Source organism: Lissotriton helveticus, chromosome 10, assembly GCF_964261635.1.
Source record: "Lissotriton helveticus chromosome 10, aLisHel1.1, whole genome shotgun sequence".
Lineage (NCBI taxonomy): Eukaryota > Metazoa > Chordata > Amphibia > Caudata > Salamandridae > Lissotriton > Lissotriton helveticus.
The window spans coordinates 132,996,034-133,020,440 of record NC_136071.1 but is presented as its reverse complement, the minus strand read 5'-3'; the positions used below and the strand labels follow the sequence as shown (position 1 = coordinate 133,020,440).

The window sequence follows — 24,407 nt, the reverse complement described above, 5'->3', positions numbered from 1 at the left end:
GGGATCAGCCTTCCGGGAGCCTGTTGCCATAACCTAGCGGCTCCCAGCTCCTTACACCAAGCCGGGACAGCCAACTCGTCACTGCTCCCGCCGAGGACCATCCGCCCTGCTACCCCCACTGCGCTCTACAAGAGCGCCTCTGCAGGAACGCCTGTGACCGGCAGGGAAAGGGGAAGAAAAACGGTCTCGGGCTTAAATAAAAAAAAAATTAAAAAGAGCCCAAGCACGATCTCCCCTTTAGTCTTGCGTTTTGCAGCAAACAGCAGTTTAATATCGCCGAACCCCTTCTGGAATTCGCTCGACTGGCTCTTACAAATGGCAGCACAAAAGCGCAAAAGCGAGATTGCACAACCTCCGGGGAGCAAGCTTGCCTAACGCCGACTCTCCGCGGATGCCATACACGCCATACACAGGAGAAGGAGAAGGAGGAGCCCCGTCACGGCCGTTAGCATCCGGCCGTCATGTCCTCCCCCAGGATTTTAGCCTGCTTACATACACCTTACTGTCAAAAGCATTCTTAGTCTGTAAGGAGTCCTAAAAACTTTGGGCAGGTTCTGTATAGAATCACAGGCTGACAGCTCATTGTTGGTAGCTGAGTGTTTCCTCCCACCACACATCACAGTTGATCATTTCCACATAGATCATACACAGACATCACATTTGATACATACATGTATTATTTACACTTACTGGTAGCAAATAGAGTCCTGGAACGATTTCACCTCTCCCCATGACAATGGAAGATGTCCACCTAGGAGACATGAAAGAGGAGAGAGCATTGTAAATATTGCATTAACACATGTTATCATTTTTTTTTACTAAACTGTAACATCCCAGCATTTCAAAAGTGCACAACCCCAGAAACACACATATTGCAATGTGCCCAACTCATTCCATGCATCTAGTCCATTAGCATCCCTGAGCAGGCAGGATGATGGACTTCAGGGGTACCCATCACAACATGCCTGAAGCATGCTTCAAGGATGTGATAGATTGAGTATGCTGGGCAGCATAATGGCACAGAGTCCAGTGTACCATGACACATGGGTGGCATGATTGACCCTAGGAGTAACTAAGGGGCATATTAATGAGCCCCTTGCACCACACTGGCGTAACTTTTAGTGATGCTCCAGTGGGGCTAATCAATTAGTCATATATTTGAGGTGACTCTTAGATATAGAGTAAGGCAACGCAGCACAAGGAGCTGCATTGCCTTACTCAGCACTAGAGAGGCGTTCCATGGACCTTGTGGTGGCTGTTCCCATGCAACACCCATCTATATTGATGCCTCCCCAGATTTTCAAAACCATGTTGACCTCGGGATGTGCAAAGACGTCATGGCTCCCCAGGGAGATATGACTTAATTTCTCCTTGTTTTATCATCTTTCAATCTGTGCTGCATTCTGCAGCACACATAGAAAGAGGAGAAAAGGGTCACAGGATTGTTTTTGTGAAGGCAATTGCCCCTTCCAGCACAAACAGAAATCATTGCAATACTATAGTGCAAGGGTGCCTGCGTGGGTGCTAATCTGCCTAAACAGTGCCAGTGCAGAGTGAAGGGACAGAAATTCACAGTCTTGGATGAATATGGTGCATTCCTACCCTTAGACTTAGGCATTGGGCAGCACAGCATCGGCCTCCCTTGAGATGTCGCCTGCCCATTGGTGCTTCAACTGGTGTGTTGTCCATGCGACCAGGAAGGTTTGCTCATGGTGCCAGTGGACCCACTCCCATTGGTTCTTCTTGTCCTTTGCAAGGTAGCCCTGGCTCACTTTGCCACCAGCTTCAACTCTCCTAGGGAGGTAGCGCACAATGAGCCAGATCAGCCCTCCCAACTGCGGTTTGCTAAAATTGCACCCCCCACCAGTAATATTCCCAATTCTAACCAAAAACACAAAATAACCTATCAAAAATGTAAGCCCCTGGGGCGTGGCTTGGCGGGCGAAGATGGCGGTCGCAGCCTTGTAGAGCTCCCGCTGGCCCGGACTTACTTTGTTCATTTATCCTGGCCCCCGAGCCCGCAGAGGATACCTGGCAGGTGCAATCGATCCAGGGGTGTGTCCTGCCTTCTCCGGTGTCTTGGTCCCGCGCCTTCATCCTCTCTGGGACCCTGAGGCGCCGGCGGCGGTGTGCGGCCTGGTAACTGGCCGTGAGCCGGGGACCTCGATTTTCAGGACGCCGAGTGGCGGCTGCTGGCGCGCTGCTGACGGAGGCATCTGCGGCGCGGACCTCGGCCCGGCCCTGCAGCGTTCTGACCCCTGAGCCCGCGGATGGGGCCTTGCAAGTGACATCGGTCCAGGAGGGGGTCCTGTCTTCTCCGGTGTCTTGATCCCGCGATTCCATCCTCTCTGGGACCTTGAGACGCCGGCGGCGGTGTGCGGCCTGGTGACCGGCCGTGAGCCGGGGACCTTGATTTTCGAGACGCTGAGTGGCGGATGCGGAGGGTGGCGTCGGCGGCGCGCACCTCGGCCCGGCCTTACCGCATCAGTGGCCCGGGGATTGCGGAGGTGCCCTGCCTCCTCTGATTTTCTGAAGGCGCTTGTGGGCAACACGGTGTGGTGGAGGCCTGTCCTGCCCCTGTGAAGCCGGGGCCTTGAGTTTCGCGACGCCAGATCGCATTGGCCTACCACGTCTTCCTTCGAGAGCACCAGGGCCGACGTCTTGACCCGGGGCCAGGGGCCTCCTGCGCCTACAACAGTGGACTTGCTCCCGAAGGCCTGCTACACCTTGTCGCGGGTGGCGCCCGCCCTGTCCAGTAAGGGGACCCACTGTGTCTGAGAGCAGCCATGACCAGGGGTGGTGGAGGTGGCCCGCCTAAACATGGCCCTATTGATAAGTTTACCGGGCCCAGCGGTGGCGCCGGGGCATCTGGTGGCGGTGGCGGACCGGGGCCGGACAACGCTGCGATCCTTGCGGCCATTACCCAATCCCGGGACATGCTTGATGCTAAAATCGGGGCTGTGGGAGCGGACGTTACACTGCTTCGCCAGGACCTCCGAAACGCAGTGGCGCGGATCACTGAGACCGAATCTCGAATCTCGGTGACCGAAACGGACATTGGCGCCCTGAAGAAAAGAATGGCGGAGGTGGAGAGTGTCCAGAAGACTCTTGCGGCCCGTGTGGAAGATGCCGAAGGGCGTGCACGAAGAAATAATCTCCGTTTTATCGGCTTTCCGGAGCGGTGTGAGAAAGATGGCATGGAACGGTTCTTGACCCACTGGCTGGAGAGCTGGATCCCCGAGGGGACACTGTCTACGTGCTTTGTGATTGAACGGGCGCACAGGGCCTTGACTCAGCGGCCGCCGGAGGGAGAGCGGCCTCGGCCGGTTATAGCTCGGCTGCTGAATTACCATGACCGCGATGCCATACTGCGGGAGGCGAGGAACAAAGGTTCGCTTCAGTATGACAACCACGCCATTATGATCTTCCCGGACTATACGAAAATGGTGCAGCAACAGCGACAATCCTTCGTGGCCGCCAAGGCTAAATTGAGAGGCCTGCAGCTCCAATACTCTCTCCTGTTCCCGGCCCGCTTGCGGGTAGTGCACCAGTCCCGGACGCACTTCTTCGATACGCCTGAGGAGGTATTTCGTTGGACCGACGAGACGGTGAGACTTAGGCCGCATGCCCAGCCGGGGCTGAACCCTGGCGGGTCCCAGAGATCGTCGCCGGAGCGGACGGACCGCACAAGCCGAAAGGGACGACATCGGAGGTCCCGATCTAAGAAACGGTCAGCCTCCGCTAGTGCGACACAGACAAATGGCACGATGGACTCCGACCACTCTGATGCTGGCAGTTGAACCCTGGTGGAGCCTGGACTTTGGAGTTACCCTATGTCGTGATGGTTCGGCTGGTGAGACTGTTCCTTGAGACTCTATTCATGCTTATTTGTATGCTCCTGGACACCCTGAGGCTCTTAGTTGGGACACTATGGGGCTCGGGAGGCGGCTTCTATGGGCCTTTGACCCTCACGAGTGTGTGGGTGTTGTTGGGGGGGAGGTGAGTGTGTGCTGATTGGGGTGTTGGGATCCATTGGTATGGTGGGCCCTGGGTCCTCTGTTCTGGACCCGGGTCTCTCCATGCCGCGACAGATACTTCACTGTTTCTTGAGGTATTGGGGTTGGGGGTGTGGGGCGAAGGGGGGTGTTGTTTTGTTGCTGGCGTTCGGGGTAGTTCGGGCTTGGGGTGGCCTGGTGGGTGTTGGGGTTGGGGGGGTGAGACCACACGTGTATATTGCTATTACTCCGAACAGATGGTGGGATGCACAGGGGTGGCCCGACGGGTCGGGTGGAGGGTACTGCCTCGATGATGGCTGATAATACGACAATGTCTCCCCATAAATCTATTCGTGTTGTGACTTGGAATGTAAGGGGGATCCTTGATAAAATCAAACGAGGGGCTGTGTTGCGCTGGGGGAAAAGAGAGGCTGTGGATGTCCTGATGCTTCAGGAGACCCATATGTTGGGCTCCAAGGTCCTTAGTCTCCAGAGATTCGGCTTCCAGCAAGTGTATCATGCGGGCTTCGGGAGAGGCTCCCGGGGGGTCGCCATACTGGTACATCGCAGGGTGGCGTATGTGCATGAGAAACAATGGATTGACCCTCAGGGCCGATATGTTTTCATTAAGGGGTTGCTGGGTACTGAGCAGGTGATCTTTGGTAGCGTGTATGCCCCCCCGCCCATGCAGTGGGCCCTGGCTGAAAGACTGTTTACTTTATGGGACGAGATCCCGGATGTGCTGACTGTGGTTGGGGGTGATTGGAACGAGGTTATGGATGTGGGATCAGACCGCCAGAGACGGATGCCTGTTGTGGTGGACCCCTCCCCGGTGGCTGCTCATACTCGATTGCGTGCGACGGTGGATGGCTTGGGCTGGGTGGATGTTTGGCGCCACTTTCATCCTGCTGCGCGTGAATTCACGTATGTGTCGGCAGTGCATGGCTCCTTCTCGAGACTTGATTATCTGTTTGTGCCTGGTGCCTGTTTGAGTCGTGTGAGGGATGCCGCGATTCTCCCCAGGGGTCTGTCTGATCACTCCCCAGTTGTGGCTACTGTGGACCTCCCCTCGAAGCGGCAGCCGTTTCGTTGGCGGATGTCGTCGTGGCGTCTGCAGCAACCCGAGTACGTGTCCCACTTGCGTGAGGCGATCGATAACTATTGGAGGGATAACCTAGTGGGCGATGTGGACGCAGTGACGGTGTGGGAGGCGTTGAAGCCCACGATACGGGGCGTTGATATTGCTTGGTGTTCGGCTGCCCGGCGGACGCATCGGGAGACCATTGTCGCTGCGGCCGCTCGAGTTGAGGAATTGGAGAGACGTGGCCGTGATGGGGGCGGTGAGGATGTGGTGCGGCTACTCCTGCAGGCCCAGCAGTCGTACGCCTCGGTCCTCTATGACGAGGCCCGGCAGGCGTGGCTCGCCACGCGTAGCAGGGTTTATCAATGGGGCGACAAGTCCTATACGATGCTTCACAGGCTGTGCCAGGCAACTTTCCAGCCTCTCGCGCTGCCGGGTCTCACGGCGGACGACGGCTCGGTTATAACGGACCCGGACGTGCTTGCCGCTAGTTTTGCCCGTTATTATGAGACACAATACGCCTCCCGGGACCATCTGGAGACAAGAGGTGATTTCCACCTATCTCGATGGCCTGCTGCCACAGGCCGTCTCGGACGAAACTAGGACTGCGCTGGACGCCCCTCTCACGGCCGAGGAGCTCGGGGAGGCTCTAGGGCAGCTGAACACTGGGAAGGTGCCGGGCCCGAGCGGTTACCCATGCGAATTTTACAAGAAGTTCCACCTCCAGCTGGGGCCTCAGTTCAGGCGCGCGCTGGAGGCTGCGAGGGCCCGGGGGGAGCTGCCGCCTGACTGGCGCCATGCCGAGATCGTGGTTTTCCTGAAGCCGGGCAGGGCGCCGGAGAGACATGACTCGTACCGACCCATTTCTCTTTTAAATATCGAGGCCAAGATTCTGGGTAAGGCCTTGGCGAACCAGCTGCTGCCCCTTATTACTGACCTGGTTCATCCGGACCAGGCCGGATTCATGCCCCACAGGGCCACTCGTCACAATATTCGGAGGGCGCAGGCGGCGGTTGATGCCATGGGCGCTCGGGACGAACAAGCGGCGCTCCTACTAGCGGACATGGACAGGGCCTTTGACTCTGTGAGCTGGGCTTACCTGTTTGCCCTGCTGACCCGCCTTAACCTCGGCCCGGTGTTCCTGTCGTACTTGCGGTTGCTGTACACTAATGTCACGGCCTCTGTTAGAGTGGCCGGGGCCACCTCTGGGAGCTTTCGAATTGGTCGGGGCACTCGACAGGGTTGCCCACTGTCCCCATACCTGTTCGCCCTTGCGATGGAGCCCCTTGCGTCCCGGGTACGGGCGGACGCTCAGCTGCGCGGCTTTGTCTGGAATACCGACCTCACGGATAGGATCGCGCTGTATGCGGACGATGTCCTCTTCTTTCTCACCGACCCACAACGCTCGGGTCCCCGGGTCCTGGAGGTCATGCGCGTCTTTGGCGAGATCTCGGGCCTTCGACTCAATCTTAATAAATCGACCCTGTGGGTACTGGGCGGCGGAGTTGTGACTGACCCCTGGGCGGAGGGACTGAGGGTGGCGACAGATGGTCTGAAGTACCTAGGCATATTCCTGTCGGAGTCGCGAGTCGTGGCTTGGGCCCGTGGCGTCCTGCCGGTGTGGGATCGAGTCCAGGCTGATGTCAAGACTTGGTCCAGGATGCCCCTCACCATATTTGGCCGATCGGCCATCTTTAAGATGGTGGCGCTTCCGCGTCTCCTATATCAACTTCAGAATTTCCCGTATCCTATCGGCCAACAGTGGTTTCGCCAAGTTAACTCCGTGCTCAATCGCTTCCTCTGGGCTGGTGGTGCGGCCAGAGTGGCATTGAAAACTTGCTTCTTGTCTACTTATTGTGGTGGCCTGGCTACCTCGGATCTTCTCTCCTATTATCAGGCTTCCCACCTGCTTATTCTTAATGACTGGTGGTACGGAGATAGGGGGGACCCGGCGTATGCCTTGGAGCGGTCGCTGATGGGGGATCGGACACTCCACACTATTCTGTATTCGGCTCGTCTACGCCGCGCGTTGCCGTCGGTTACCAGAGTGGTCTTTGCCGTGTGGAGGCAGGCCCTCCGCCGCATGGGCTGGTGGGGCAGGTTGACGGCTGAGACGCCGCTCTGGCACAATGGTTTGCTCCCGGAGTTGGCGGCCCTGTCCGGCTTTGAGGGCTGGGAAGCCATAGGTATCACACTGCTGGGCCAGGTTCTGTCCGGTACCGCTCTTAAGTCGTTTGAGGAACTCCGTACTGAGTTCCAGATGCCTCAGTCCCAGTTCTTCCATTACCTGCAGCTGCGCCATGCTCTTACTCCAAGCATTACCAACCTAGACTCTCTACCGGAGTTCAGCCCGGTTGAGGCGAAGGTGTTTATGGGGGATCTGGGAGACAGGAAGGTATCTCAGATTTACCAGACGCTGGTCACCCATTGCTCCTCTACTCTCCTATCTCTTCGGGCGGCATGGGAAGTGGATGTTGGCCCTCTGGATGAGGACGACTGGAGGGAGGCACTTGAATCCCCACGTGGGACCGCCATTGCTGTCCGGCTCCGACTAATCCAATTTAAATACTTGCATCGGGCCTATTATACTCGCGAACGACTGTGGAGGGCTGGGTTAATCGCTTCCCCGGAATGTTTGCGTTGTGGGGCGGTGCCTGGGTCCCTGATCCATACTGTGTGGTCGTGTGGTCGGTTGTCTGGTTTCTGGAGAGGTGTGTGGAGTTGTCTGTCCGAGGTCCTGGGCTGGGACCTTCCCTGCACCCATCGGCTGGGGTTGTTGCATGTCATGGATGGTATTGGTGGGAACGTGTATAAACGTCATCTGCTGCTCTTGGGACTGGTTGTTGCCAAGCGGGACTTGGCCCGGGCATGGAAGGCGGTGAGGGCCCCCCCCCTGTCTGCGTGGCGAGCTGGGCTGGACTATTTCATGGGTCTAGAAAAGCCGATCTTTGAGGCGAGGGGCTGCCCGCGCAAACATTACAAAATTTGGAAGCGATGGGCCGACTACCGGGGTTTGTTATTGGATCCCCCGGCGGAGCGTGAGGAGGACGTTTGATGGCGGAGTCATCGCTGGCCCGCGGCGGTAACGCCTTGTGTGCACTGCACCTCCACTTACTGCTGTATGGATGTCTGTGCGCGTGTGGTCTGGGGGTGGGGGAGGGTGTTTGGATGTTGGGGGGATTGGGGCTGGGGGACAGGGTGGGTTGGAGGGAGTTTTCTATACTGAGCCTATTCTTAACACATGCTTGATCTTTTGCTACCTGTGTGATTTACTGTACCGAAATTGTTGTGGTGATCTCTGGTCTTGGAGGTGCCACGTTCTTACTGTTCGTTTGCTCAATAAAATTGGTTGTGAAAAAAAAAATGTAAACCCCTTACAAACTATAGCTACCCCAACAGACAAAACCCAAGAAAACGTATACCGACAGTACAATGACAAAATACTATCCAGAACAGTGACACAACGCAATATATGATTGGGACCGGGACAAGATATGGACACAATGCACTCACAATACCAAAATGCACACTTCACTCTCAGACACTCTCAAGCAACCTCCTACACCAAGCACAGTCTAATAGACAATAAGTAAAAGTGAAAGTAACTTCACACTTCTTAGTGTGCAGCCCGCCACACCCAGTGCACCACTTCCTGACTGTATCCCGCCAGTTTTTAAGAAATGTATATTTTTTTCTGATTCATCGGTGCTGAAAATAACATACAACGCATTAGCTACAAAACTTTTTGCACCGCATTGGCGCTGATGTGCGGCTTACGACCCGCATATTGGGACACGGCAATGTGCAAATGGCTCAATGTGTGGGTTGTGATAACCCACACAAGTGGCATATTGTCTGGGATATGCTGTAGGGGCTAGTACAATGCAGGTAAAAACACCACGGTGCCACATTTCTTGCTCCTCATTTTTTTTTTACCGGAGACGTTTCATCTTTTCAATGCTGTGAGTTTTGTTGTGTCATAGGGCCTAATTCATGAGCAGCTAGCATAAGGCAAAGCAGCAGTTCACCTTGCTGCACTGCCCTACATCAGAGTTGAAGGGCAGTATTACCCCATATTCATCATCTACGGTGCATTCCTGTCCTTTCTCCCTGCATTATGCATTTTCCAACAGCCAAGCTTCAATGCAGGGAACTTGCACCATGGTGCAAGGGTGCAAGGGTGTCTGTGTTGGGCCTAGATAGTCAATCCAGCCCCGGCAGAGGGCAAGAGCCCAAAATTGAGGCCCTCATTTACGGAAATTTGGCGTAGGGCAGCGCAGCAAGTCACCTTGCTGCACTACCCTACTCCAAAGTGAAAGGGCAGGAATGCACCATATTTATGAAATACGGTGCAATACTGTCCTTTCTCCCTGCACTGGCGCCATTTCAGTAGCCCAGCTCCAACATAAGCACCCTTGCCCTCTGTTGCATGTAGGATTGGTTTTGTGCAGGAAAGGGGCACCTTCCTGCACAGAAACAACCCTAAGAGGCATTTTTCTCTATGTGTGCTGCAGAATGCAGCACACAAAGAAAGAGTAAAAAACGAGGAAAGATAAACATATTTATCTTTGTTTCGCCTCACCTCAGGAGATGTAGGGGTTTGACTCTTCCCCAAGTTTACATGATTTTGTAAATCTGGAGCAGCATCAACATCCATGGGTGTTGCATGGAAACACCCAACGCAACACCCATGGAATGTCTCACAAACACAGAGTAAGGCGACGCAGAGATTTGCATTGCAGTGCCTTACTCAAGATTTGTGAAGTCACTCAAAGCCACACAGTTGGCTTTGCATGGCATCACAATTCTGATTCAGAGCCCTGCGTAACTCATGTACCACTTTATGCTCTCATAAATAAGCCCCTGAAGGTGTTATGTTATATACCTTGCATTTCTTGTAATGTGTTTTTTAACTTGGCTGTGGCATAGAGAGACTATCAGGCCTGCACTGTGATGCCATGTCCATTATACGCCCCTCTGCTGACACTCACAAGACATCCTGTAGACTATACTTTGATCCACATATGTCAGAGAGAAATCAACATCATGAAGTGCAGGACACAAACTGAGTCATTGCACACTCTTTGGTACTACACTCACTTTGGACTGTGGCTGAGGGTCTGTAGCTGAACACTCTGACGCAGCACACTCAACCCTCGGATGTGCACGCTGTTATACATTGCTGACTTTCTGTTGTGTATGTCTTGCACAGGCCCACATGTTTTGCAGATGGTGTTATCATGCACCAAATTGTCTGATTGTGTTATGTAGGTCTGGGGTGAGTGTGTCACACAGCAAAGGACCTTTTGAGTAGGTGAGTGAGCCATTAGTCATCACTGCAGTGAATCATGATTAAATAGTCTAGTTAACTGGTGATGTTCAATTCACATGATGCTGCCATTCACAGATGATCTCCGTCTTACTCCTGTCAACGGTAGTAGCAGTACATCTACTCTGAGGGTAGGCCTTTGTGTGTGCCTCATTGTCCAAGATTAGTGCATTACCTGACACAAGCATATGTTATGGCGCACACTCAACTTACATTTCACCTTTTGGTGGGTACGAGATTGGTGATTGGCTCAACTATGCACTTATACACTCAGGTCAGAGGTACACAACTCTTGCCATCCATAGGGAAGATCACATCACAACTAACCGTGGGCGGAGAACTCCGCTCCGACCTCGGAGTGTGCGGAGATTTGCCTACTCCACGTTCCGTGGAGAACGCAGAGTAGGTAAATCTCTGCACATTCCATGACGGAGCAGAGTTGGCCAGCCCCCGCCTCCCACCCACTTTTTAACAATTGAATAAAAGTTTTAATCAATTATTAAAGGGCGGTAGCGGAGCTACACAGAGTTTCACAGAGTTTGTTCTTACCTCTGTGGCGCTCCGCGTAGCCCCACTACACCCAGGGTTAATCACAACCCCTCCATCTGACCATGTGCAATGAATTAGAGTATATGCACATACAGTTTAGTCTACCTTGTTAACCAATTGAAATCACACTCTTGACATCTCAGTATTCTGTAGGTGTTCTCGTGTTAGCATATGACCTATCAAATGTCATACTGCTCTGGCTTGTTACAGACTGTACAATGTCATCTGCTCATCTTGTAATTTTTTTAAGCCTTTGTTCCTCATTGCATTGCTGAGCAAAGCATGGCAAATTTCTCATTTATCTACGGCACCATGATGTGGTATATGTCACAATGTAGCCTGGAAATAGTTCACAAGTGCTGTGTGTTATGGTAAGCCGCACATGCATGTATGCATTCTTGACAAGTGACAGATTTTGCATTACACTGGGCCTTTGTCAATTAAACATCCCTCATTGTCTCTGATTTAATCTGCTACAACATTACCTGCAGCAAAATACTGACAATCTGCTTGTTAACACATTGTTGAGAAACACTACAATGTGTTTATATTCTCAGCTATGGTATTTGGTGATTAGTGTTCGTACACACGCTGAGTGGAATCTGTGATACACTTTTCTACTGCAGAAGGCATCAAGACTGCTAGCTGTCTGCTCAAGTGCAAGAGGAGAGTAATGGTCAATTTGGAATAGCAAATGTGTTTTGTCTGGCCTGTGTCTTTGATGCAGTACACTGCTTCTCATTGCATTTCTGCATATGTGCAATTAATAAGTGAAGCACATGGCCCCATATTGTTCGAAAAGTCTTATTACATGATTATTACAATGTGAGGCCTACTCCCATTTGGCATAATGAGGGTGAGTTGATATTTACTGGGACTGTGACATAAACGCCAACACAAATAACAGCTTCAAACATTTATTTCCATGTTGGACCTCCTATTATGTTCTGAAATTCTGTCCATAAAAATACATGTACTTTAAGAGAAGACATTCGCCAAAATGTGGGTGTGTTGCCGATTCCCAACCACTATATTTTGGATCACCCCTCCCTCCTCATCCTTCTCCATTGGGTCCTGCGCATCATGGTACACGTCCCATGTGACATTTGTCCATATACAGATGTTGTAGAGAATGGCGCATACTAAGATGATCTTACAGACCATAGGGCAGAGTATAGTAATCTTCCCCCTGCCATGTCCAAGCATCCGAACCGGGATTTCAACCCCCCAAACGTTCTCTCCACGATGTTACGGGGCCTTTTTGTAGTGTCATTACAGCTCAGTGTGGGGATGCGCTATTGGAGTCATGACCTATAGCTGGAGACCTTATCCTTGATCAGATGCAAGTTAAACAGAATTTACAACTGTCAATGCTTTGGATGTCTGCACAGCTGCGTTCCTATTTATGTGTGTAATGTGTACTGAATGACTCACAATTCTTACGGTATTTCACAAAAAAGCGTTACTTATACAGTTGGGCGTAAGTTTACGTATGTCTCTTCAGGTCTCTATATAATATCAAATGATGAGGAAGTCCTGATACATTGTACACTTCTACATCCTAAATGTCATGTTTATCCATTTGCTTACTGTGATGAGAAATTAGAGATGTGCACTCTTCACATATGACAGAATTTTGATCAGATATTTCTTTAGTTGGACCCCCCTAGGTAGGTTATGACCTAGCCTACATGTGTAACACTCACATATACATATGTCTGTGTTTAACCACAGATTTTGCTTGTGGCCTACATGACATTAGCACAGTCATTTCATATTTCACTTCCTTTAACATGCAATTTTGGTGCATACACTAGGTGCAGTTCAGACATATCACAAGGACTCATGCTATTTCTTGTCAGGAATCAAATATTGTTTTTGATAGATAAGTTGTTGTGGTGCACTTTGATTGATACATATGTATTGCAATATGGGCCATCCTTATGCAGGACACACTGATGTTGTTGCAAGGAGCTATCAACTCAAATTGTAGACACAAAACATTGTTTTTTTGCATGTATGTGTATAACTCTAACTTGAGGGAAATGTATACTTTGACTCATTACTGTTGCTAACATATATTGTGATTGTTAACATGAGTACACTGTGGTGCCTTGTCCAGGTTGGAATGTATTATATGTTGATGACTGATGTATGACGTTTGGGTGCATTGAGTTTGACTTAGTGAGTTTCACATTGCTGGATTCATATGATTTTCCTTTGGGCTACTTAGTCCACAGAACAGGTGAGCTATCACATTGACTACATAAGTCAATTCAATCATTAACCTACGTGTATGTGTGTATGAAGACTGTCAGTATTGCTGAGACAATATGTGTGTTTTGTACTTTTGGTGTTAGATTGTCATCCAGTATTAAAACTGACACATCTCTGGGGCCTACACTGACATGGCATACCACACATGGCCTTTCCACATATGTCTTCCATGAACTGTGGTCTGCATAGATTTATACTGTCATGTGTGACACACTTGCTCCTGTCAGTAGTACTTGTTCTCACACCATTGACTTTGTTTACCTTTAACAAGGTACACCATTGACACTATTTTCAGACTTATTTCTCCTGTGTTACCTTTGTACGCATGTTGGCTTGTCTGTCATGTCACATGGTTTCATTAATGATTAGTTACCCAGTACATTGCTGTAGTTCCACCCATTCACTCAGAGTGAAATTAAAAATTGCTAATCCACTTCCAGATCCAGCCCAACCCAAACCCCACCCTCCACGGCACCCTTGTTTACAGATCTCCTGGACCCCGTCTCCCTTTCAGTGAATCCAAAGCCGACTTCATCGCTTACCATGCTCTCACCTCAACGGACTACTTCCTCCTTGGCGACCTCAATTTTCACCTAGATTACCTCGACGACCACAACACCTCATCCCTACTAGAAAACGTCCCCACAATTGGACTGACACAACTGGTCTCCTCCCCAACCCACTCAGCAGGACACATGCTTGGGCCTCATCTTCTCTGCAGGTAACAACATCTCTGTCAGCCACACCTCTGAACTACTTTGGACAGACCACCACTGCTTCCACTTTTCCTTCATCAAACCCACCGAACACCACCGCAACCTGTGCATAAGATGAAACAAGGTCTCCAAAGACCAACTCACCACCTATCTCAGCAAAGCCCCACTGCCAACCACCACAAATGCCAGTGCCTCCACATGCAATCACCACTGATGGATCTCCGAATGTGTCAACACACTAGCTCCTCTTAGGAAACCCTCCGGCAAGCAGCCCTCCGGGAAAGCTATCTGGTTCTCCCCGCACTCCAGTTGTCCAAGCGCACCTGCAGATTGCTCAAAAGAAGATGAAAGATCAGCAAGACCTCAGCAGACCACGCAGCCTTCAAGAAAGCCATCACCGACACTGACACCACCACCTCATCAGAACCACCAAGAAAACTGCCATACAGGAACGCATCAACGCCAACGCTCACAACAGCAAAGAACTCCTCACAGTAATCAAAGAATTCACCAAACCCTGCAAGCACACCACAGACATTCCCCTCCCAAGATCTCTGCAACAACCTCACCACCTTTCTCCACCACAAGATCTTAGATAGCTACAACAGCTTCGCAATCCAGGACCCACCCACTCCAACCCGAACGACTGCACCTGAATGCTCCAGATCGCAGATGACACTGCTGAACTAGACCACCCTCACTGCTGCTGACACCCTAAGGATCATAAAAAGCCTCCACTCCAGGGCACCCTGGTACCCCTGCTCCCACCACATTTTCAACAGAGCAGGCGCCATCATAGCTCCTAAACTCTGCCGCACCATCAACTACTCCATCAAATCCACATCCTTCCCTAAAGATTGAAAATGTGCAGGGATCAACCCCTTGCTGAAGAAACCCTCTGCCGACCCAAAGGACTTCAAGAGCTACAGACCCATCTCCCTGCTCCCCTTCCGGGCCGAGGTTATCGAGAAGGTGATCAATGCCCAACTCACAGAATATATCTAAACAAACCGCACCCCGGGCTCCTTCCAATCCGGCTTCAGGAACAACCACAGCACAGAGACTTCACTCCTCACTACACCTGATGACATCTGCACTCTCCTCAACTGAAGTGAAATCTCAGCCCTCATCCTCCTGGACCTCTCTGCTGCTTTCAACACCATCTCCCACCACACGCTGTGCACAAGATTCCACAACGCCAGCATCCACGGCAAAGTGCTAGAGTTGATTCGCTCCTTCCTCATCGGCCTAACCCAGTGAGTCAGACTCCCACCGTTCTCCTCAGAATCTACAGAGATCAGCAGCCGAGGCCCCCAGGGCTCCTCTCTGAGCCCCACCCTAATCAACATCGACACGGCCTAGCTTGCAGTCATCGTCAGAAACCATAGACTCAAAATTGTCGCATACGCCAATGACACACAGCTGATTCTCTCCCTCACTGATTAACCTTCAGCCGCTAATAGCAACTTCCACGATGGGATGAAGGCCGTAGCCACCTGGATGAAGGAGAGCTGCCTACTGGATACTGGAAATTATACTGTCCCTGTAACCTTTCTTTTTTCAGTGAATTTCTAAAGTTTTTAAATTTTATTTCCTAACTTAAATGCCCTTTTAACTTTGTTTTTTTTCTGTGAATTTCTAAGGTTTTTAATGCTGGATCCTCATGTGGTAAAAAAAAAAGTTTAGGGGATAGTTTCTTGCCCATGGAGGGTCCCTCACAGACCCCTCTATTAGTCCCATGGGATCAGGGTACCTTCACCCTGACCCCTTCTTTCACATTTTAACTTATTTTTCCGTCCGGGAACCAAGTCCCAATGAACAAAATGGTGGCCGCATCTTTTCTTTCAAGTTGTGGCCAGCTATTCATGGCTTTGCTGTTGGCGCATAGATTTGTAAATCAAAGGAGGATCTGAGGATCCATGTCACTAGATATGCAGATTTGGATTTCAGTTATTATTTCAAAAACTACTGAACGGATTTACACCAAATTACAAAAAGGTCACTTTCTGGACCAAGATCTACCTTTCTACCACATTTGGTGTCATTCAATTCAGCTGTTCAGGCTGTGGTCATGCATAAAATCCTAATAGGAAAGTGCATGGGGTAAATGTGTTTTGGGACCCTCCCCTTTTTTCGGCCCTTGCTTCACAAATCACCCCGACACTTTCAAGACAGCAGCTGACGTGAGCATCGTACTAATTTTGAAAACATCATGAAAAATGTTTACAATTCTAGTTGTTCATTAGAACTCTGTGGTGATGTTGCAGTTGATTAACAGAGAGTTGAATGACAGACTGCTGCTTGTGTTTAAAGCATATGTTTCTCTTTGCATTTCAGAATGTTATACTGAAATGGCTGAGGAAAATATTTGAGAACTCAGAAAATGTGACCCCCATTATAACTTTCTTGGCCACTAACTATATTTTCTATGATAAAAAGAACCCCCTCATTTTGTTCCTTTCAAAAGGAAACCATCAATATGACTTCATGTGTGCCACATTTTGGTCATAAATTTCTGAATGTTAGCACGCTTGTTGTTCATTAGAACACTATAGTGAAGCTGCATTAAAACTGTGGAGAATCAACTGGCATACAGCTGCTGCTGCTGGAAATGCATGTTTACTCAGAATATCTGACTTTATTCTCGCACAGCTGAGAAAGATAGTGTGAATTGATAGAAAATGTGCTCTTAATGTATCTTCTGGAACACCTTCCATAATTTCTATGAGAAAATCATGAGAGGAAACTATTTTCTCTTGAACATGTTCCATTAAATCCCAGGAAGGGGTCAACATTTTTCACATGATAAAATCAGCTGAGATTTCACCAGAATTCCTAAAATGAGCATAAGACATGCAGCAGATGATTTAGAATGATATGTAAAATCTGTTATCAACCTATAACTGTGCTCCTTTTTGTGACCCTCAAAATCTGGCATTAATTATAATAAATGTCAATGGAGACCATGGCCTCTAGTCCTGCAATGATTGCCACAACATTTGGGCCCCACCCCACATCCTTGAGTACCACTCTCTCCTCACTCTGATCCCTTATATGTTTTTTTTCATTCCTCTTAAGATTGCAGAGACCATGTCCCAGAGTCCTGTAGTGCCTGCCACAACACATTTTTCATGTTGTAGCCTGCCAAATGGAATTGACTAGTCCCCTTTCAAGTGGCCAATCAGAACATATCTGGATACCAAAATTCAAGATGTACTGCTTTTTTTAACGCTTCATGGCCGCCATCTTTAAGCACACATTTCTTGAAAATGGCTGAACAGATTTACAACAAATCACAAAAAGTTTGCTTTCTGAGTAAGGTTCTAACTTTTTGCCAAATTTGGTGTAATTCCATTCAGCTGTGTTTTATGTATCTGTGGCACAAATATCGCATGGAAATTAACATGGCAAAACAATGTTCTGAAACTCTCCCCTTTATGTTGCCCCCATCTGATGGATTACCATAACACTTTCCAGGCATGAGCTATGGGGGGATGACATTTTTGGGGGGACAGTTGTGTGCACATTCATCAAGCAATGGCAGTTATTAGCAAAACAAAAAAAGTGCACCCAATAAAAACTAACTAACCTCTAACTGCTCAGCATTGACTTACATTGTGTGATAACATCCATATTGATGATAGTGTGCAGTTATGGATGAGTCAGAATTCCAATCAAAATACGTTTTTACGTTCTTAATAAACTTTGGCATCGTTTGACAGATTTCACCAAACCTTCCAAATAAAATGTTCATCTAATTTGCGTTCAGAGGGGCAAATTTTGTGCAAATCTGTTCATAGGATTGGAAACACAGGGATGTCAATAAAGTGACATTTTGTATTTTACCTCTCAGGGGATTACTATTTGCTCTCCTCTGCAGAAAAAAGCTGACAGAATTACCTCACTCTTGGCAAGGAAATAATACTTTACTCAAGTAAGTGTCTGTGCTTGTTTTGTTGAAAATTTGTTCCATAGTTTTTGAGAAATTAGCATTTAAAAAATGCTTTTTCGGATGGGAATGAAGAAGTTAAATTATAGAGATATCTACACTGTTAATTCATTGATCTATCTCATATTTGTGAATCCATTTAGAAAAATAAATACACACTATTGGATTCGGGTGCTCTTTCTCCCATTGTGAGTCCAGCAGCAGATTTGCAAATCGACCACGCTCATAAGAGAAAAGGTTATCGTAAAGAACCTAGAAACCACTGAAATTCACAGGTGTGTGAACAACATCTATTACTGGCAGCCAGGAAACCATAACTCAAACACAAAATGCAATGCTTCTGACCATGAGATATTTATATCAAGAAACAACAACCCATAAAGGCAAATGTCATCATATAACAACACATGATCGAACCAATAAATAATACTACCTTCGTTGTTGTCTCATTCAGAGTGGTAAGATTAGTGTGATTTGTAATCTTATCTGTAATATTTTACATCATTTGTAATTGCATCTGTCGCGTTACGTGAAAACTTTTTCTTTTAATTAGTTAACATAACTGTACTTTCAATGTGATATTTTTAAAGGGAATTTCAGTTTTTTAAAGGCACGCTGAAATGCTATATTTTAAAAAAACGATAATTTTAATTTGATGCTTGTTTTTCCAGTAACTGTAACTGTATATACATTACACATTATATAACGCAGATGAGCCTTTACATATTGCTTACTCCTGTTTGTGGATTCCTTCATACCGCTATGTAGGCCATCACATCCATAATTTTGGTTCAAATTATTAAGAGTTCCATCATACAGTATTTTAAGGATAATGGGGTACATTTACAACAAAATGTCGGAATGCTGTGTTACGCCGAAATTGGTAACTCCATGCTCCAACATTTTTTTAAACGCAGTATGCACTGTATTTACACAAATTAGGCGCACCCCTGTGTTTTCCCTAGCGCTGACGCTAATTAATCTGCCTAGCACCAGCGCAGGCACTCTTGCGCCATGTTGCAAGGATGCCTGCTCTGCAAGGGCGATTGTTTATGTGCAGGAAGCTGACCCTTCCTGCACATAAACAATCTTGATAGGTGATTTGCCCTATCACATGAAAAGAGCAAAAAAAGAGGCGAAATTAATCATTTCTCCTCGTATCGCCAATCTAAAACCAAGTATTACCTGGCCTTAATTTTCGGTGTTGCCTTGTAAATATGGGGCAGCGTCAAAAATCACTGGGTGTTGGGGTGGAACGCCCACTTCAAGGCCCAGTGCACGTCCTTTTCACCCTAAGTGAAGTGTGAAAAGTGGCCTTATTTACGACTGTTCCCATTAGCCACAGGGTCAAGACTGATTTGCATATGGCCATGTCTGAACTAGGGTGGTGGGGTGAGCAAAATAACGATGGATTAAACCCAGATCTGTGACTGGGGGTGAATGTTTTGCCATTGTGCAACACTCCGTCCATCAATTGCTGTTTTTGCATTTGTCACCCCGAGTGGGACGGGTAAGCTCAGACGTGAGTCCCGGGCTCTCCATGCCACTGGAATCAAGCTATCCTGGCTAATCACGGCTGATAGCCAGAAACCGGTCCTAGGATGCTTGATTCCGGTCCAGGAAAGACAAGGCTTGGTAGTTCGGGCGGAACTGTTCCCATGAGGCATAGGGTCAAGACTGATTTGCATATAGCCATGTCTGAACTGGGGTGGTGTGGTGAGCAAAATACCGATGGATTAAAACCAGATCTGTGACTGGGGGTGAATGTTTTGCCATTGTGCAACATATCGTCCATCAATTGTTGTTTTTGCACTTATTTACAAGGCGGCATTAAGCCACGTTCAGTGGCTAAACACCGCTTTGTAAATAAGGAGAAGGGGATATCACCACCAGAACATCCTTAAAATTGACATTCTGGTGGAGATAGCTCCCTTGTAAATATGCCCCAATGTGGGTTTGTGGAGAATGCAAAAACTTAGACACCAACGTTTCCCACATCAGGTGGAACGTATGCCATGTGAACCAACGAGATACCTAAGAGTCCGTAACATACACCTGAGCATAAATATTGGTAATTGGTTGGGCGTTAACATTCGCACAGTGCTGGAAACCTACAGCGTTTTTCCTAGGCTCTGCTTTTGGGGGAAATCAGTGTCATCATTGGCCATCACTCCTTAATTAGGTATTGAAAACAACCTGTCTGTTTCCAAATGAGTGGCAAGTGTTACATTTGGGAGACAGATAGTTTACTATCGTAAAGAATGGGTGCAAGGCAGCGCTTTAAATGGAAATGTAGAAGAGAAGGTACTCACTAAGTAGAGTACCTGTTTGCTCCTGAGAAGTGTCGGTACTCTCCCATTAAATATTTTGCAGCAGAGCCGAGAAGTGCATGCACTCTTCATTGCAAATGAAAGAAGTGCAGGTACTCAGGACCAGACAGTACCTGCCCATTTAAAGCACTCTCCTGTATGACAGTTCGCACCCGCTCCTGAGTGGACGCCCTTTTCCACTGTGAGAAAGTGAAGTGGGATTGGCTATTAGGCGCGCACATCCTTTTCTCACAAGAGAGATAAAGACCGCCACCTCTGCAGTGCTGAACTGACCGGGTGCTAGTTCCGGTGCCCATATAAGGGCATGCAGGGGGCCGCCGGAGGAAAGAAGCCAAAGACAGCACCTTAGGCAGCTGTGCGAGCGCGCGCCTGAGAAGAGCCCAAGCCGCTGCACGCGCTCCACCCGGGAAGAGCGGCGCGCGCCCAGCAGCAACAGGCTGCTTGAACAGCCTGCTCCAGAAGTCACAGCAGCAAGAGCAACCCTTGAGCGGCAGCAACCGCAGCAGCGGCGGCTCCCCGGCAACGCCAGCCTCAGCAACAGCAGCGCTCCATCCCCGAGCAAAGTGCCCGCCGGAGCGCAGAAGGAGCAGCCCCACCGGAGACAGGGCGAAGCCTGCCAAAGGTAAGAGGGGCGCACGCCGGCTTCTGCGTTTTGGGATGTGAGGTGGGAGGACCGGTTACCTGAACAGGTGAAGGTGGCTCTCAGCCATGGCAGGGCTTTGGGTTGCCTTGGTTACTGGTGCCAGTGCTCTTTGCCTACAGCCCTGACCTTTTCCTGCTGAGCCCTAAACTCCGCACACGGATTAAGCGGAGAGCTCCTGCTTGTTCCAGAGGCATTTCTCAATCTCTTTCTGTTTTTCGAAAAGTGACAGCCTTTCGCCCCAGAACCTTCGAAATTTCAAAGAGTGTCTAAGAAGGAGCTGGGGGACCGGGGGCTGGGGTCCAGGGGTCACTTATGAGCGGGTGTGTGAGATAATACACCCTCTCGCTCTGCACAGGTGCCTCCAACCCTTCCAGCAGAACGGCTCCTGCAGAACATATGGCCAGTCCCACCCCGTCCTAAAAACACGTGTGATTACCTTATATTTTACTAAATTAAATCCTCAATTTTTGTTTTCAACCACATTTATGTTGGGAATGTGAGTGGCATTTCCTTTGCACATGCCAGGTGTGGAGAGCACCAGCAGCGTATGTTTATTGTGGCAGGCTAATAAGACACCGTGACATAAATCCATATTTCTCTCAGATAAACGCTCTGTAAACACCTGCAGAGGGGTATAGTGTGAGGTGCCCTCCTGGAGGGAAGGCTGCTAGAAATCAAAGCGGGATTTGAGCAGCCAGCTGCTGGCAGGTGCATTGTGCGCAATGCATTCTCTCTATGCATTAATGGGTGTTTGCTGCCTGCCTAGGACTAGGTGCGTGTCGACGGTTAAGGTGAATGGGGGAAGGGGTGCGCGCACGCTAATAAGGTGAAGGTGTTTTGAAACCATTGTCCAATTTGTATTTTTCTTCCCACGTTCAGGTTTTATGCATTGTATTAAGAGCAACTCTAAACTGAACAAGCATTAAAATATAGCTCACTCCAGTCTCTGTTGAGGAACTTTTCCCCTTAAATATGCACACTCGTGTATTTTTCTTAATTAATGAGCGATTTTTTTTGGTCAGTGGCAGCACACTCTTGCTGCATGGATGGCATTGCTGGCTGAGAACACTGCACAGATATCCTGTCCTTATGCGTCACTAATGATTACCGGTAGTGTATCAGTCTTAAAAATAATATTTTATGTAGCGCTTGCCAGTGCCGTTTCTGTGCGCTATAAATAACAGGACCATGCAATCCAGCACAATGGTATTCATGTATATCGGCCTCAGAATGATGAAAGGGTGAGCTAACGCTACCAGATTCGAGCTTGTGGCTTGCAAGTCGCACAGAGCTGAGCAGCAGATACTTAACTGACAGTGCTGTCTCATGGGCTTCCGGGGGGCATACAACAGACAAGAATTCAGGAAAATTTTCAAAGTTAGCAGAAGCAGCCAATTGAGAAAAATGACTTAATTCATGTTGACTGGTGGAATAAGAGGGACGTGTTTAAAGCCACGGGATATTGATCTTGTACTGAATATCAGCCCGAGTGGCCCAAAGTCAAGCAGGCTGCCTGGTTTCACCATCAATTATTCAGTAGGCATAAATGTGTCGTTCAAAACATCCATAGCACCTAAAAACACATGCCAGTGCTGAAGCTTCGGTTTTAACACGTTGGTATATTTTATTTTCTCTTAATAAAATTAGTTTTATGTGATGGGGCAATGTGCATCACAGTCACTGGCTATTTTCTGGAACTCACACCTTTTCCTGTCCTAAATATTTCCCGGCAGCGGAAATATCCTTCGGCTCACTATGATTAATACATTTTTTGTTTTACGTAGTGTCTTATTCCACACTTCGGCTGCTTCTAAGTGATAGGAATAACAGATGGTACGTTTATTCGGTTTATGATGTTTAATTTACACGCCTCGAAGGATGGAAAGCGGTTTCTGCATTGCCAGGATGTGAACATATGTGACCTCCAAAACACAGTATTTGTAAACAGTGACCAGGCGGCTCACTGAGGTATCCTGCCGCATGGCACGCTGTGATTTACGGGTAACATAAAACGGACGCCCTCTTTTATCAGAAAGTGGCAACTGCAACACAGAGAGAGACAGAGGGTGAAAGTGTAAATAACTCCTATTAGAGTCCATCTCTTGCTAAAGATAACCCCCACCACCAACATGGCCACCGCCACCCCACAGGACATTTGCTTGTGTACTCACAAGACACCCTGTAAGGACAAGCGCACTCAGAGGACCCTCAGACTGAAACTTGCCCTCATCCGAATGTGCCTCCAGTTCCATCTTGTTCACCCACATATTTTCCTTGACTACTTGTGGCTCTGCAGGGTCTTTTTAAGTAAACAACCTTTACAACGCGGTCAAAACACCGCAATACATTCACAACACAGCTTTTACAACGCAAGTCGTTACCACGACTTGCACTGAAGGGCGCTCTAGACTAAGGAATAGTAGATTTACTATTCCAACACCATCCCTACTGTACGTAGGCTGGAGTTGGAATAGTACATTATGCTATTCCTAAGTCCAACACCCTACAGTGCAAGTCGTGGTAACGACTTGCGTTGTAAAAGCTGCGTTGTGATGTACCGCGATCATTTTGATCGCGTGGTAACGTCATACATCCGTCTTTTTGAGTCACCCTGATGGCTGCAGGAGCCACTTCTAAGTTATCTTGTGCAGATCTGTAGAGTGCTCTATCACTGTGGAGGGGATTCTGGTACTGAGCATATGGGAGTCACTCTAGCCAACCTAGGGCCTACCGGGCCTGCTAAAAAAGCTGGGGTTTCACCTTACATTTGTTACACAATGTAAGAAGTGAGCAGGAGGTTCTTATGTGCGGTGGCCAGGTTGTTCCACACTTTAGGAGTGATGTAGAATGAGGCTCTATCTGGTTTTCCTTACACGTGGACAGTAGCAGCCAGTGGTGGGAGTGCTGCGGGCGGTAGGGCGAGGGAGGGGCAGTGCGGGGGTTAGTATACTATGGAATACGGCCGAACAGAGGTAAGTAAACAAATAAATAAATAAAACTAATTTTGTTGCGCACTGCATTGCATTTGGCATCGCAGCGCACGCAATTAAATCTGTTTTATTTGTTTGTTTGTTAACTTACCTCTGTTTGTCCACATTCCATAGTTTTCAACCCCCCACCCTGCCCCTTCCCCGCCCCTCCGCCCTCTGCAACACTTCCACCACCGGCCGCTACTGCACGTGGGATGTGTGCAAGAAGGAGTCTGGACGGGCGGAGGTGTCTGGAAGGTTTGTGAAAGCAGATGGCATTCTTGGGGAACTAGGCACTAGGGAACAAGAATCCCCTCCCAGCACATACCTTTTGATCATGCACTGTTCACTGCAACTCTATGAATACAGCACAAAGGGCCCAACTATTAGCTGCTCACAACATGAATTGATTCTAAAATGCGAGTTACTGGGCAGATTGGCATTACAAGTAACACGGGGAAATCACTGGCCCAGACATTGCCCCCTAGGAGTACAGGTTGCTCAAAGCTTCCAAAATCTAGTAAAACGGGGTGAAGAATAAGGAATCACCAGGTATTCAGATGCAATAA

General features: G+C 48.7%; 1 protein-coding gene across 1 annotated transcript in view; it reads left to right on the top strand.

Moving 5' to 3' along the window:
* The first annotated feature begins 20,618 nt into the window (after positions 1-20,618).
* BAIAP3 (BAI1 associated protein 3) overlaps positions 20,619-24,407 on the top strand; it is a 1,057,809-nt gene continuing 1,054,020 nt past the window's right edge. Inside the window, exon 1 of the mRNA XM_078664937.1 lies at positions 20,619-20,848. The gene's annotated coding sequence lies outside the window, so the exon portion shown is untranslated. The remainder of the gene's footprint in view (positions 20,849-24,407) is intronic.